The sequence below is a fragment of the Haliotis cracherodii genome, unplaced genomic scaffold, assembly GCF_022045235.1.
Source record: "Haliotis cracherodii isolate W230 unplaced genomic scaffold, xgHalCrac1.p SCAF_9, whole genome shotgun sequence".
Classification (NCBI taxonomy): domain Eukaryota; kingdom Metazoa; phylum Mollusca; class Gastropoda; order Lepetellida; family Haliotidae; genus Haliotis; species Haliotis cracherodii.
Window position 1 is genome coordinate 55,643,119 of NW_027266343.1, and position 10,381 is coordinate 55,653,499.

Sequence of the window (10,381 nt, forward strand, 5' to 3'; positions counted from 1 at the left end):
TCCAGCAATATCACGGCGGGTTGAACATTTGAATTTATTTGGTGCCGGGAAAGTGGAATGGTGCCAGCCTTAACATATCTGCCCAACGTTTAACAGTGGAATAGCTAAGGCACTTATCCCAATACACTTGTGACATGTGGTCACGAGTTTCTTCGACCCGTGAAGATCCAGGGTAGAATAGGTCTTCACCAACCCACGCTTGCCGTAAAAGGCGACCATGCTTGTCTCCCCGTGAAGATCCGGGGTAGAATAGGTCTTCACCAACCCACGCTTGCCGTAAAACGCGACCATGCTTGTCGTAAAAGGCGACTAACGGGATCGGGTGGTCAGGCTCGCTGACTTGGTTGATGCATGTCATCGATCCCAATTGCGTGGATCGATGCTCATGATATCAATCACTGGATTGTCTGGTCCAGATTCGATTATTTACAGACCGCCGTCATATAGCTGGAATATTGCTGAGTGTGGCGTTAAATAACAAACCAACCAACCATGAGTTTCTTCGGGAGTACTCTTCTCTAAAGAAAAGAACTTGATGACTGCTCGGTACTGGTTCTTTTCCATTTCTGTGTCTTCTGTCACACTGTCATTAGAACAGGAACATATACGCTGATCGACAGGAGGGTTCTCACGCACTCTGTGTCTATTATACACCGCATCTAAATTGAGCAAGGGCGCGTCTTTACCTTCATTGCATTGAAGTTGTTGCGCAGTTTTCCTCGTCATATGTTTTCTTAAATAAACGGTAAGTTCTATGTTTACCGGCGTTGTTCAACCTTTCTGACCAGGAAACCACCTGTCGATCAGCCCATATTTTCTATACAATTTTCAAAATTAATTTCGGCAAGCACACAAGAATATTACATTTTTTACATACTTTATGACTTAAACAGAACTGACGCACGTGATAGTTCCAGTTTTTGCATTTTCCAGATAGGTGGTGTTCTGTCCACATAAAAATGAACTTATCTAATCTAGTGCCTATCGTATTAGTAACTCGCCTCCAATGACTGAGGACTTTTCCACTGGGCAATATTCAATGGGTCCTAGAGCCCATATTGCCATTTATAGCATCATTAGGTATGCATTTACCAACCCCAGGGGAAAATGTACTGGCTTGATTCTGAACCTTATTAATCAGTGTGTTCCTTGGTACCAACAATAGCAGCTCCATATGTTAAGACTGGCATAACCAGCGAATTGGATAACCTTGTAAAAACATTGTAGGGCATACCCATAGCCTTACTCTTAGCGATTAGGTGACCCAGTGCTCTACTAGCCCACTGAACCACAGCCTTAGCTTTGATAGTTCAATCTAAATGCTCTTGTAATAGAAGGCCAATATATTATAGACAGATAGATAGAATAGATATATACCTTATATATATAACACAATATTGCCATCCTCGGGGTATAGCCTGAGTACCGAAGTGCAATACCTTAGAAGAAGAGGAAGAAGAAGTTGAAGAAGAAGAAGAAGTACAAGAAGAAGAGGAAATGAAGAAGAAGAAGAATATTTTATTTACGTGTCACGTGACAATTAATCATATAAAATCAAGGCCTATGACATACGAACATTCACCATTTACATTTCTTTGAAAAAAAGCCAATATGGGTTTAACATTATACTAATAAGTTTATTACACGCAGCTCTGAGCGCTTATTGGATGATTTACAACAATTTCCTCATACACACGCAGCGCTAGACACTCATTAGATAATATACAGCATCTTCCATACACACAGGGCTAAACGCTTAGATTTATCACCATTAATTGGCATGTTATTATCTACACACCCGCTACCCAGGGAGTCAAGCAGGATTTGGAGATCCGACTCCGTTTCTGCCAAAAGTGAGTGTGTTTATGCTTTACGTCACATCGGCAATATTTCAGCCATATCGTGACGAGTCTGCCAAAAGAAGGACATCATCAGCATTTAGTAAAGCGCATCTGTACGCTCCGTTCACTCTTACTTCAATACCTAAAGCCCTATGGGTAGTTGGTGTTGTTGCATTAGGTGTTTAAGAGGTCGCCTTCTGCCTAGGCAATTTCGGCTGACCTGTCCCTCTTTGGGACTCCTGTGTGTGAAAAGGGGTCACATATCTATGGTGATTTCGGTGTTCACATAATTTCTGTTTTTGCATTGATATGATTTCTATTTTCTTATATTGATATGATTTCATTTTTATCCTTGGCTGCTCTGTTTATATACGTTCGAGCAGCTGTCCATCTCTCACGCTCCGTTCACTCTTACTTCAATACCTAAAGCCCTATGGGTAGGGGCTAAGTTGTTTATAAATAGCCTGAATAAGAGGGGCGACAAAATACATCCTTGTTTTACACCACGCTTGACAGAAAACCAATCTGTGTTAAAACCATTAACTCTTACACAACTTGAGACATGATCACAGAGTGGAGCCTTTTTCCACATTTTACTTCTAACCCTGATTTTATTTAGCCTTTGTCATTATATAAGTTTATCTACCGAATCGTGCGGCTTCCGAAAATCAGAAGGCTGTGAAATTGGGTAATTTTGTCCTGAACCTAGTTTCCACGACTGACGTCGGCGATGACAAATGGTTAATTGTGTTCCTACCCTTTAAGAACCCATTTTGGTCTTTCGCAATAAAACCCTTATTGTCTGTGCAAAATGTTCATCGATAATTTAGGACATTTCAGTGCAATTTTTACACCACTGAAACTAAACTAATCCCCCTTTATTAGAGAGCTTCTCTGGGGTCTGCTGTGTTAGACTCCCGTACAGGATTAATCATGCCCTTAGACCACATTTCTGGGACCTGTACTGTAACATATAGTATGTCTAACAAATGGTATTTGGGGATAACAATTTCTTAGTAAAGTACAGTTTCTACTACTTATTGGGGTTGAGTCCCATTCGGGATTCGAACCCACACTGCCTAGAGTGAGGCACCTAATCGCCAGCACACAATGTCAGCCACCGAAGCCCTAAAATTGTGTCTATCTTGTCCCTAAAAGATTACTAGAATCTGTACTGTACTCAGAAAGTGTTATCACAAATATGATATTTGTTACATTTAGCCACTTTCTAAAATGACTTTGTGTGTTCATATATTACGTGAATACCTTTCAATGGCTGCCTCTGGTTCTCTGCATCGTTATCTTTCTCAGTCCTTCATCAGCTATCGGTGCATCTTAGATATTTAACCGAATCATATAAATATAATGTCTAAATATTTCGGGAAATATGATAGTTATTCATCTAAGTTTTACAAAGCCCCATATTTCTCAAAGAAGAAAGTTGCATTTAATTAAATATTATGGGTGTCTTTTTTACCGTACGGCTTTTGTGATGCGCGAAATACAATTGTTGAAGCACATAATCAGAGACATATATATATAGCGCAATTGTGAAAGAGTTGCTTGTATGAAATGTTCGATTTAACAAGCGTTTCTGGTTGTCCGATTTCGCAATACGTCTGTTGAAACATAATACATGTATATCTATGCTCTTCTACAAGTTCTATAAAGGAATGCCGTTCAAACGGATGTTCTCAGGGGATAAAGCGGCGTTTTGGTGGTGAACTCAACATATCAGCTAGCTCTGTACTAACTCATGCACATCTTACTTACTGTCTTGACAATGACAAGGCTCGGGGGGGGGGGGGGGGGGGGGGGGGGCAGCTAACAAGGTCATTAACATTCTAATTGTTGTGTTGTGATTGTCAGCCGTTAGTCCTTGAGAAGTGTTGATTGCTTTACCGGGTGCGGAGTCAACACTCTCTCACAACACTCTCACAACACTTTCACAACACTCTCACAACACTTTCACAACACTTTCACAACAGACTCTCTCAACAGGCTCAAGCCCAATTGATGTCTTAATCTACAATGCGTCTATTCAAAATAACAATCTCGGATTTTATACAAACAGCAAAAACAACGTGGAATTTTCTTAAAATGCTCATTTTTTAGGATACCAATTGAAAAGTCAATTTTGTTTGATCAACATCACGAGAGAAGGGTTAAGTTTAGAAGTTTTACCGATTTGCCATTGAAGTATTCTTAGAAATAAATTAAATCAACCATTTCATATTTGCATCTCACTTTCGTGGAGAAGGGGCGCAGTATATTAACCCTAGGCATGCTGCTGTCGACACCACTCGCCTGCCGAGGAGTACCAAACACGTCATCTAATACCGCACTCAGGTAGGTTCGTAGTCGTGGAATCTTAGTGCTTTAGGTAACACGACAACATTATTATCACTTAACATCTATGGCTACATATGTATACTACGTGCATTATATTAGATATGGTTCACTCAAATCAGTTCTGTGTCAATTCGAAATAATTCCTTGCTTCTATTTGCAACCGTCTCTGTAGTTCGTAGGGCGTCTTTCCGGAGAGCGGTAGGTAAATAACATTAAAATATAGGCACCCGCGTACCAGGTACACGGTACATTTCATGGCATCAAGCGTACTGCATTGCAGCATCCGGACTACCCCTCACAGGGCTCGGTATTAAATGTTAATATTAGTATAACACTTCCTTGGTAAAGTACAGATTCTAGTACTTTTTGGGGTTGGGGTCTCATCCGGGATTCGAACCCACACTGCCACCGAGTGAGGAAGTTAATAGACAGCACAGAAATTTAGGGATGTCACCCACTCACCCACCGAGGCTTCCACAAAATAAAAGTCCGACAACTGACGTGTCCCAGGCGCCGGCGGAAACAAAGCCTTGTCATGAAACAATATGAATTCAGATATAATGTTCCTACAGATATCATAATGTTGATGGAGTATTTGTCTTCTGTTTGTAGTCGCTGTTCTGACCTTGAAGACATGGAGTCCCAACCAGACAGAGATGACATCCTTGACAGGTATTCCCATTACCTAAATACACAATTAGAACATTTTATACTACTTTTGTCAAGGATATTGCCTAATATTCCATTCACCAAAATCACAATGAATGGGGAAAATATTGAGATTAATTATAGATCAACTTATTGCCTTCCTGAAGAAGATGCCAATAAACAACCCAGAAGAAACATTGATTGCATACAGTAAACTACGGTTATAACGAACACGCTTATAACGGACTGACGGATATAACGAACTTACTTTTTAGTCCCGACTATTTGCTGTAGTTATGCTGTATATATGCTTATAAATAACTACGGGTATAACGAGTTAAAAATAGTAGTCCCTTTGAGTTCGTTATAACCGTAGTTTACTGTACCTCTAAGATTAGATGACAACGTGTCCATTTCACACTTGCAGGTGTTCCAGCGATCCCGATTCGCCAGTTTTCTTCGAGGTTCCCGCCACTCACTGGCAGCAGACGTCACACGCAGTCAGCAGACACACTGGTACTATGCTGTCTGCCACTGGTGTCAGGTCCCGTCATCTCCCGCGTTATCGTTTGCCGAGTGAAGACGATGACGCGTTCGCCCCTGACGTCGTCCTCCAACCAAGGGGTACAAAACGCAGTCGTCTGGCTAGTGACGATGATGTCTTCTTTCAACCCCGAGCCCGTCTGACAGGTGACAGTACACCTTTGTATCCACGAGCTCGGTTGCCCAGCGACAGCGACTCATCATCAGTGTTCTACCCGAGGCATCGACGTTTTCGGGGGAGACAGACCACATCCTTGTTGCAGCCCCCTCGAGACTCCTCCAGTATCCTGCTTGACAGCTCCCAATACACAGCAGACGATACACCAGACCCCGCCTTCAAGACTCCCTACTCCAGACCCCCAAGACGCCGGAGCAGCGAGGCTTCTAGCGCCTTCCCCAACAGCACAAGGTACAGTTTGTTTAAAGAATTTGTTTGGACCTAATCATTTTGATTTTTTATTATTTTAGCTATTGATTTTGAGTTTTGTTAGTTGTTTAACGCCGCACTCAGCAATATTCCAGCTACATGACGGCTGTGTCTAAATAATCGAATCTGGACCAGAGAATCCAGTGATTGACATCATGAGCATCGATCTACGCATTGTGGGATACGATGTATCAACTAAGTCAGCGAGCCTGACCACCAGATCCCGCTAGAAAAGCATAATCGCCTGACAAGTACGTGTTCCTGATGACTTATTCTAGACCAGATCTTCATGGGTATTGAGCTATTTAATATATAGAGCTTCCTGTATTTTGTGTACACATCGTCGTCTTTCTGTTTCCAGATTCATGTCTGACGAGTACACAAACCACAGCACAAGACTCTCCGATCCACCACGAGTGACCCGAACGCCATTTGCCTGGATCTCGCCAAACCTCTCAGGCGTCTCCCAGCAACACAGCATCATCCCCATGTCAAGCGAGAGCATCTCCGACGTCAAACAACGCCTTTTCCGGCAGATCTTCTCCTTCTCGTCTGCGTCAGGCGACACCTCCATAGCTGACCACGCCAACAAAACCTTCAACCCTGCTTCCGCGCCAACCACGTCGTCGCCGAAGGACGTCGATGAGGAGTCTAACCTGGCAGAGAGCATCCTCTCGGAAGAGATGAGACCCGACTCTGGATTTTCCAGCCTGCCTTCCTTTGACGGCAAGACCTGCTTCAACCAGTACCAGAAGCGCTTCGAAGACAGACTTGTGGACGTCATGGTGCACATCTTGGATAAGGTAGAACCCGTCCTAGATGAGCCGCATCGTGGAGCTAAGAGATCCAAGACGGTTAAATCAGCCCTCCCCGATGTCTCGCCATCACCACTTGGACTTCCGTCGCCTCCAGAGATCAGTGTCTACACCGCCGCCCCTGCGTCATCTTCTCCAGTCGACGACGTCTTTTCGTCCCTGCCGCCGTCACATCTGCGTTCTTCAGCCGTCTCTGCTGCCCCGTCGCCTATTTCTGCATCATTTTTCGACATCTCCGACATCTCATTAGACTTTTTTGACTCATTCCCCGACAACCCTCCGCCATCACCATGTTCCGACGTCTTCAACTTTCCAGGATCACTCTCGTCAAACTCTTCTGACGTCCTCTCATCAACGTCGACGTCATCACTGCTGCCACCACACGACGTCTTCAACGACATCCCGCATCAGCCAACATCACTTGCCACCTCCCTTGCTACTCCATCCTCTTCACCCGTCTTCAGCCAACAAGTTGACCCTTCCACGAAGAAGTCCAAGGAGTGCAAGATCTGTCACAAGATACTGGCGAGCTCCTCCAACCTCCGGATTCACATGCGCATCCACACGGGGGAGCGTCCATACCTATGTGTATATTGCTTCAGAGACTTCCGGGACCGCACGACCTTCCGGCGCCACGAGAGGCTCCACACGGGCAAACCGTTCGGGTGTGCCAGCTGCGGCAAGGCTTTCGTGACCAGGAGCGAACTGAGACATCACATCAACCGACACCACAGCAGCTAAAGACTCACAGACATTTGTGTGCATAACTTATTTGAGAGGCATTGTAGTTGGAGTACTAAATAAGGATAAGATATATGGATGAACAACTTCTTTATTACAATTAGGAGCGACGTTTCGGAGTAGGTTCTAACACTTGCCTGATAACGGTGTTAGAACCTACACCGAAACGTCGCTCCTAATTGTAATAAAGAAGTTGTTCATCCATATATCTTATCCTGACTTATTTGTGTACATGTTTCTATTCTCGCCAACCCGTAGACATCCGCGATCTTGCAGCCATTCGCGGCGACATTGGTTCCTTGGCGGCTGTTGGCGTTCTGAGTTGTAGGTCAGACATGGCGACCGAGAACGTGAACAACACAAAGACATTTCTTGTGAAAGACACAATACATCATGAAGTTAACTGATCTAATTATTGAGGAAAGAAATGATTTCTGACCATCCAGCACCTCCACATGTATATTTCCCGACGGTGTATATATTGTCATCGCCCTCTATTTATTGTATTTATGTATATATCAGTCTTATATGTACATACTTAAATGTCATTTTCTTGGATTTTCAAAATACAAAAATTACGAAACTTTCTTGTTAAAACCTTATTTTTCTCACTGAAGCTCAAGTCTTGCGTTGTGGAACGTTTCCACAGTACCATAACCTTCGTAGTGTACGGGTTTGTGTTGAGGTACGTGGTTCATATAAACCCGTTAAGTATGAAGAGAAACCCGTGTTACCGGGCTTCTGATTGGGTGTTTTCTTTAGTATTCTGAGAAATCATGACCCTGACGATGGACACATGGTGGTATTAATTTACTGTACTGACCAACAAATAGGAATATACACATCACCCATGTGGACATGCTGATTGGGCACGTAGAGGGTATGTACTTGTTGGTTGTCTTTCCAAAGTCTCGTGGTGAACCATCAATCTCCCAGTATCTTGACCAATAAGGCGGTTTAGAGAGCGTCCCCCAAAATATCGTTTCACAGACCTACCTGTGGAGACTTTGTCCAGCGTTCTGGTGGCTCCTCGCGGTCTTGTGAAGACCTTGTAATACATGTCCTGTGTCAGACTGAGCCTCTGTGTATTCATCATTAACTGATAAAATGTGTTTTGTTAGTTTGTGTAAAGCACTCAGCAAAATGACGATGGTCTGTAAATAATCGAGTCTGAACCAGAAAAGTCAGTGATTGACATCATGAGCATCGATATACGAAATCGGTATACGATTACATGCAACAACCAAGTTAGCGAGCCTGACCACCGATCCCGTTAGCTCCTTGGACAAGCATTGGTTGCTGAAGATCAATTCTAACCTGGATGCTTGCACATACATTGTCCTTATTTGGGGGACTTACATCAAACTTGCTGGGACTGCGTAGAAAGCTTAACAGGAGACACCATGTGGGCGATAAGCAGACAAAACAACTATGATTCAATTCGTTCGAATGTCTGATAAGTTAAAATCGTATATGACATTCATCGACATTCCACAGTTAACGACTTCCATGTTTTCATTCAGTTGCCCAATGGTACCTAGTAGTGAATGGGTACCCGGTAGGGTGAGATGGTGATGTGAGTGTAGGCTGCAAACTCCAAAGGGAGCTGAGAATGAAAATCGAGGCACACTGATCCATTGACCTCGGTAATAATTTAGCCTTTGAGCATGTTTAAGGATGTGGATTTGGGCCTATTATCCGGAGTGGTCTGTCAACATTTACCCCATTCATCACCCAGTACCTTATTACTGGATACGTCTGTCATGTCCTTACAGTTACATTTGACACTACACTATTACAGGAAGCACGAATGCAGAACACTCTACTCACACAATGATATTACATTCCGATGCCCATGTGACTATAACTCTTCACTCACTCACTGTTGTCAGTGGTGTCAGTGGCTTCTTTATTCAAAGACGTAAACATACGGATGGGATGAATGCCCTAGTGTCTAGGTTCGGTCAGCATTGTTTAGTTTTCTGAATCCTACTTTTCTAGCCCCACTCCCGTGAGAGCTAGTGAGGTTCTCACTGGAATATGAACAAAATGCTTTAAAACAGCCAAATGGTCTTCACTATGCATAGCCCAAGCTATGTGTCTGTTCAGCTGTGTGTTGATCGGGGAGTTATTATCTGTGAAACACTTTGAAACGCATACTACTCTTGTGACGCTTTTAGCATCATCCAGCCTATCACAAGGGCAGATCCAGCGTTTTTAAAAGAGAGGGGTCCAAAATATCTATCATTAGAAGTATCCAGCCTACCACTAGCAGTGTGTTTTACCAAGAATCGGCTTTGCACATCCCCACGTGGGAAGCATTACCTGGCCCCTGTTCCATAAAGCGATCTTAGCGCCATGATACTCACATTCTTTGACACAGACAATAGTGCTAAGATCGGGTCTTTACATCATGAAATCTTATACATCATGGATGTCACACATCATCTTATTAAACCCGCAGTCTACGTAAGAAAATAAAGAGTGAGTGAGTGAGTTGGGTTTAATGCCGCTTTTAACAGTATTCCAATTATATCACGGTGTGTCAGCTTAATGTGGGAGGAAAGCCTGAAGGGATGTAGGTATCGGATGTTTACCAGTTCGGTGAAACCCACGCACGTTATGGTGCTCACAAACCTAGAAACATAATCGGGGCGAACCGGATTCGAACCAACAATCATATTTCTGGCATGCCCAAGGGATGCAACTCTGCAAGCGAATCGCGGCGCCTTAGACGACTGCCCCCAGAAAATAAAAGAAATGGGATAGCATTGAGTTTAAAGCATGTGTTCGCCACAAGGAAGACCTTGGCTCGATTCCCAACCCTGATTCAATATGTGATGCCCTTTTTTGGCATTGCTGGAACATTGCCAAAAGTGGCATTTAACCAAACTCACCCACTCACATGAGATATTTATAGTCTTCTTTCTGAAACTTAAAACATCCGATAGATGAACAGATCCACTAACATTTCCATGTATTGATGCATCATGGGTAATCATGGCCGTACTGCG